Source organism: Motacilla alba, chromosome 1 (genome assembly GCF_015832195.1).
Source record: "Motacilla alba alba isolate MOTALB_02 chromosome 1, Motacilla_alba_V1.0_pri, whole genome shotgun sequence".
NCBI classification, from domain to species: domain Eukaryota; kingdom Metazoa; phylum Chordata; class Aves; order Passeriformes; family Motacillidae; genus Motacilla; species Motacilla alba.
Genome location: NC_052016.1, coordinates 111734700 through 111741613, shown reverse-complemented (window position 1 = coordinate 111741613; position 6914 = coordinate 111734700).

Below are 6914 nucleotides of genomic sequence, written 5' to 3'. Positions count from 1 at the left end.
ATGGTTTCCCTAAGAGCTGGGTTTTTAAACACCTTTAACCTGCCTCCAGGAACATTTGTGTGCTGTGGAAGGTAAAAAAGTAAAATGTGCCAAACAGCATATGCACAATTGCCTCTCAGGTGAATGTCCTCTTGTATATTGGAGATAGATGATCTTTAGGGTCCCTTCCAACACAAGCCATTCAATACATCAGGAACAAAACTGAAGCTTCTTTTCCCTTCTTTTCTACTCTTAAAAATAAAAATGAAAAAAAACCCACACATTTTAAATTTGGTGGGAGTTACAGTGGAGGTGCTTCTTCCTTCTTGTAAAGGCTTTAGAGGCCATTCTGCCATGTTTGCTATCTGTGTGGGGGAGAGCTGTGGAGACAGTTATGGAGAGGTAGGAGAGGAGGGTAAGAGTGTTTAAACAATATGTAAAAGGTATCTTCCTTTGCTTGAAAAACCCGCTGTACATCCTCATACTTTTGACCATTCAGCTGCCCCTCCCAAGCACCAGAGATAAATTAGGGTTTAAATACCCTAATTTATAATACCCCAAATACCCTAATTTAAATACCCTAATTTATACCTTTTCTACGCTAATTTTTAGCCCTTTAAATACACTTGCAGAAGACAGCCTGGTGTGCCCCCATACTCTGACTGACATGTTCTGACATTGTGGTCTGAGGTCCTCGCTCCTTTGCCAGGTCTGTGCAGCAGGCATTATCAAATGTGCCTCAGCCAGCATCAGCCATTTCCCACACAGCTCACAGAGATTTAGAAAAGCAATTCAGAGAACACATTTCCAGCTCCAAAGCACCCTTGGTCAAGGGGCAAACTTCTGACCCCTGTGTTATTTAGGGAGTTTGAATATAGCGCAGAAGAAAGAGCTTCTCAGGAACATCTGGTTAGAAAGCATAAGTGTTGGTAACAGCCTAGCACAAAGGAAATTGAATGAGTGGGTAGGGCAGTCCACATTTCCTTTTGTGTCTAATCACTAATCAGAAGGAAATTTCTCCAGCACAATTTTCTCAGAATAAACAAGATTGAGAAGAGTAAGCAATCATGATAGGGACAGGCAAAAAATGTATTATACCTCAGATTGGTCTGGTTACAGCAAGAGAATTGGCCTTCTTTCTTCACTTCTGTCTGCAAACCAATTTGGTCATTTCAGGGGAGATAATTTTGCTCTCCATTACACCCTTAAGCTGGTGAAAGAATGTAAAACTAATGCCTGAAAATGGAAGGTCTCATGCAAGGCATTTGAGGGAGCGGGAAGATGAAGGGCATGGAAAAAACCAACATTTTACTTCATCTGAGTCTCAGCCAAACTTTGCTGCTTGTTACTGGTCTTGGAGCCTCTGGGATTTTGCTTTTCGGGCTTTCTTGTCTAAACTGAACAGTGGAAAATACATTCTTTAAAGTTTTATCTCCTCTGCTAAAACTATTCACTTTAAAAGTCTCTTTCTCACATATAAAATCTTAATATTTTTAATGATTTTTTTTTTAAATCAGCAAAGTGTATTTGAAAGATAGTTTTGCTTTTTGACTTTAAGCCTTTAAAATGCAAACCAAGTCTGCTACGGTCTCCTCTGTTAAAATATGGAAAGTGTTTCTACTTTTTTCCAACAATTTAATAAAGTTTCTCTACCCTGCTGGGTGCATTTAGAAGTAAAAAAGAAATTATATAGACTATATTATTGATCATTCCTGGTGGAACACCAGCAATGATAAATCATATGGAACTGCACAGTTCATTAGACATTGACAGGGTGAGGTACTGCCCTTTTGGAGCATGTGGATGCATTATAAAATGCCCTATTTTTATTTAACTCTTCAGGGGTCCTTAAAACTCAAAAGAATTGGTTTCAGAAAAGTTTCACTTTCTTTTAGTTTGATTAGGCATTTGTGGAATATACACTGGAGACTGGGGGTAGCTTTGCTTTCACAGGGAGCCCACTGGAAAGCCTAAAGTTTGCTTTTCTGGAAAAACCAAATTGCCCTGTATCTACAATCTGGCTTCCTTCACATATAAATCCCATCTCTACCAAGTCTTCAAAGAAACAATAACGAAAGTTAGAAATTCAAAATCTGATGCTGGCATTGAAAATGGACAGTCAGTTTTGGCTGTAGCTATTTACACGTCTGATGATGTTGTCAGCATTTCTGATGTTGTACTGATGTTGTAGGTACTTGCTTTTCCTGCCGCTAAGCGAATAGTAGAAGCAGGCACAAGGCTCCCATACATCACTGCAGCCTGTGGTGCCCACAAATGGATTAATCAGCTCTCATTAGTTGCTAGGTAACAGTGCCTTGACCTTAGTGTCTCTTCGGCCAAAGAGGGATGTGGAGATGTTTCCCGTGCGTGCTGCATGGCCAGACATGCATTGCCACCACATCTATTGCTGGCCAAGCTGCACAGCTCATCCCCCTGCAAGCTGCACTACACTGCTAAACAAACTAGAAAACAAGATGACTGTTCACCTCATGGCATTTCTTATCATTTCAGTCAACACATCTTGTGATTCTCTGCATCAGATTGGGTGAGATGCAAATATGATTCAGAAGAGTAGCTGCAAGGCTCCAGAAGCAGTAGAGTCACTCTTTCTGTTAGTGTCTGTTTATAAATAACTATGGTTCCACAGTGCCTGGTATTACCTGGGTTTAATTACACAGCTGCTCTTATGTTACGTGCACCATACAGCCCTTCAAGATCCCAACCAAAATTCTAGAGATCATAAATGCAGGTGAAAAATTGTCTCTGCTCTGACAATTTACATTACAAACAGATGAAACATGTAAAAGGTGAAGGGAATGAAGAGAGATCCCCATTTAAGTGGGTCAAGAGCAGGCAGTGAGGCACAACCAGATGAAGAGACCTGTGTGGAGACTGAGGATGAGCTGTAGCAAAGCCAAGAACTCAAGTTTCTGCTTTGTTGCTTCTCTGTAGTCCAGAGGGAATATTTCTGGTCACCACAACTTGACCCAGAAGTTGCTTTTCCACATGGAGACTTTTACATGCATTGCAGGCCATCCTTGGAGTAGAACCTAGAACAGTGTAATGGACTCTGTTTATTTCAGTTAAAACCACAGAAATTCTTGGGAAAATGAATTGCTTTATTCAGGATTAAAGCCCAATGCATATTAAAAACATACAGACTTTTATTCGAATTAAGACAGACATTAAAATTCAGCAAATAGATAACAACATCTAAAACTACTGCTTTACTTTTCTTTTTTTTCTTAGACTAAACAGTCTTTAATTCAATAGTGACATCAAGATGTCATTAAAGTTGCATCAGGAAATTAATGGAGGAACATTAATAATAGGTTAAACCACCAATTAGTCAAATCACCAAATTAATGCAGCAGGAGATTGAATCATGAGATTAAAATAACAAAGAATCTTTACTTGCCAATTCTTCAGACTGAAGGGAAGTAGCATGTTTGCTTTAGTTTAAACCCACAGCTAGAAGATTTGCCCAAGGCAATAAAATTAATTAATTTGGTCTCAAGGAGTTACAGAAATCAAGTTGTGGTTTACTTTGAGTGATGATTTAGTGCTAACTCAAGAGTTTTCCTTAAAGCTCACCACTGCCATGATGACAAATATTTCCTTTTTCCACTCACGTTTTTTGGAAGCAAATGAGTATTTTAAACTTTGTACCATTTTTGCTAACCCAGGAATATATCTCAGTGAAGCATGCCATGATAAATACAAGATTTGTTTTTTAATACCTTCTTTATGTGCACTTTACAGAGAGGTAGACATTCAACTCATGCCCTAATTGCAAAGGACATATTTCTTTTAAAATTCATTACAGAAAAGCAAAAAAAAAAAAAAAAAAAAAAGGAAAAAAACATGATGGGTTGAAACTCTTCTGTTCTGCACCAAGGGAAAACAATGTTCACAGATATGACTTGCAGTTAGAAGGACCTAAGGAAGGAACACTGGGGCCTGAAGCCCTTTGTCAGAGAGCAAGAATCTGGTCATACTGTCCAGTGCCATCAGCAGCTCCCTCCTGCTCTACCCCCCAGGTGTCATGGACATCCCTGCACATGCCAGCCCAAAAGACATTGTGGGCTTTGTACTTTGTCACTTCTTTGTTGCTGCGCCAATCTTTGTGAGCAGTCACTCGGGATCGTGCAAGGGCTGCAAACAGCTCCGCTCAGCCCAGCCCACCTAAACAGGTTTCTGTCCACAGCCCCCCACAAAACTCCTGCTGAAGGCTCCTGCTGCCTGGAAATGTCTGCCCTTACAGTTCCAGGCAGTAAATCATTTTGCCAGGAAACAAACCCAAAGGGACAGTCCCCCAGCCCTTCTCTCGGGTGGTGGCAAGGAGGACCCTGATGGCACCAGTCTCTGGCAGCACATGTGTGTCACACGAGTGGCTGGGGCCATGGAGGCGTTCCTGAAATGGCACAACATGTCCGAGCCAGCGAGTGTGTCATCCCTTAGCCCACAAAACCAGGGAGCTGGGAAATGTGACCGTATTTGTGCAAATGGTTCTATCTGGCTTCCAGTCGCTTCTCCCGGGAAGTGAAAGCATCTTCAGTGTAAATGGCTGGTGGAGGTCTCTGAAGAGCAGGTTTCACCAAACCATGCCAGGAGACCACTAGCTAAACTGAAATATTCATTAAACTGTATTCTCAGAACAGCCATTTCTGGAGTGTACCCACCATCTGCAACAGTCATGCTGAACTTCAGAAGGGATTATGAGGATAATATCTGATTCACCGCTTTCATATAACTCATTTTGGTTTTCCTTCTTTCTGCAGGCAGGATCACTTGCTAGGTCTTCTTGTATCTATTTTGCAGACTGCCAGCAGTTTTTAATCACTGACAGTACAAACCACAAGGAGCACAATTGCTCTTGAAAGAAGGAAATTTCCAGGGTGGGTTTGTTTGTTTTCTTTCTATAGGTCAGATATACTTTGGATCTTGGTAATCCATGGGCAAGTGATTAAATAAGTTAATAGAGAACAAACACTCCGTTGCTGCACAGAACAGTTTACTAATGGGATTTTTAAGATGCTGAAAGGCTTTACCTCAATGGAGATAGATAAAACTAAACAGATCTGATTTAGAGAAGACAGAGTGAAACAGGAGAAAGGTTTAAAACTTTTTGGTGTGCTTAAAAAAAGAGATAAAAGTCTTGCTCATTATCGCCTTATTATTAAAGTCTGGGAAAACAAAAAGCTAGACTGGGGAAACTAAATCCAGCTAGCTCTCTCTTTTTTTGTTTTTTTTTTTTACATGTCCTAACAATAATACAGCAGGGTGAAAAGATCAGGACCACTTTATACACATTGTGCTAATTACTGCAAGTACTTAAAGTTGTAATTAGCTTATTATACTGCAGAGAACCTAACATGGCATTTCTTTCAAAAAAATTTCTCTCCAGATCATTAGTGGGAAAGCTAACAACATCTGCTTCAAATAAAATCAACCAATTAGCGCAGGCAACTTCGCATAGTTTGCAATCAGAGAATTATATTGTGCCAAGTGCTAATTTCAATGTGAATTCTATCTCCTTCTTATATCCCACGCTTATCTGCCAGCACAGCTGGTGTTTAACACCACTGACTTCAGTGAAGTCTCCAAAAACTTATGTTAATTTGAAGTAACCTAATCAGAAGTGTGCAATACAGACTGGGCTTGATCTCAGCTTAATTAAAACTGACCTTGTCATTTCACTGCATATAAAACAGCAGAATCTTATCATTTATCACTCAGCTATGATAGATATGCAGCTTATGTGAGAATCAAGGAAGACAAGCACTGTACCAAAGGAGCTATTTTCAGATATCAAAGCTTGGTTTTAACACACTGTAAAATGCCACTCGCCTGTGGCTGCCAGTAAATAATTCAAATAGTTCAGAAAGCCCAAAGTAAGCTCCAAAACCTCCTTCTAAAATTACCAAGCACGGCATCACTGCCAGGCTTTCTCATTTTGATGCTATCAGAATTACACATCGAAAGCTGGCTATTGTCATTGACAGTAGATGTGAAACACAGCTTGCTTTTTAAATGAAGTTTGTCCTTGTTCCGTTTTAATGTTACAGTTTCCCAAGCAGATGAGGTGAAAAAGATGAATTTGAAAATGAAAAAAAGTGTATTGGTAGAGCTCAAGATAGCAAAACATACAAATCAGAAACTAACTTGAAAGAACTTTTTTTTACTTAATTTATAATTTAAATCAAATCATGACAATTTGGTTTACTTGAGTGTGTTTATCAGTTACATTTGCTCTCAGGCGTACATGGTTTCTAGGATCAAACTTTAGACATCCAAAATTGCAGTTTCCTGTGGAGTTAACTCTGGGAGTAAGTTTACACTGTGTAAACTTCTGATTCACTCTCTGAAGGACTCTACCACTCATCCCTCACCCATCTCATGCCTGATGTTACTTTATTCCCCTGGGATCCTGCCAGCAGATTCCTGCACTGATGCTTCCACAGGTCCCAGATCTGAGCCTGCACACAGACACAGCAACAGGGCCAACTCCTGTCAGAGGCTTATCTTATACCAGGGAAAAATCCTAGCTGCTTTGTCACATTGGCTGACATTCACTCAGATAGCAGAAAAAGTAGCAATGGAAGTGTGGGGTCTCAGCCCCGGATTGGGGTGACCCCGAAAGATGGAAAAGTCCCTCCTCCAACCCGTGCCTTCAAAGAAAGACTCAGCAGTCCTCTGTTGTCTGTTCTCAAGGTAGTTTATTGTTGGTTATCTAAAAGATTCTTCTCCTGAGCTGCTGTGGCCCGTTCAGCAGCTCAGACAAAGGCACACTGCCCTCCCAGGGGCTGCTGCCATCTTTTATATCACACATTACGTGTTACATGTTTATACTTTTTCCCCAATGCCTACTATCTATATTGAATGGTGACTTTCTACTCTAAACCAATCTGTGAGTGCCAACATCACCAAAGACA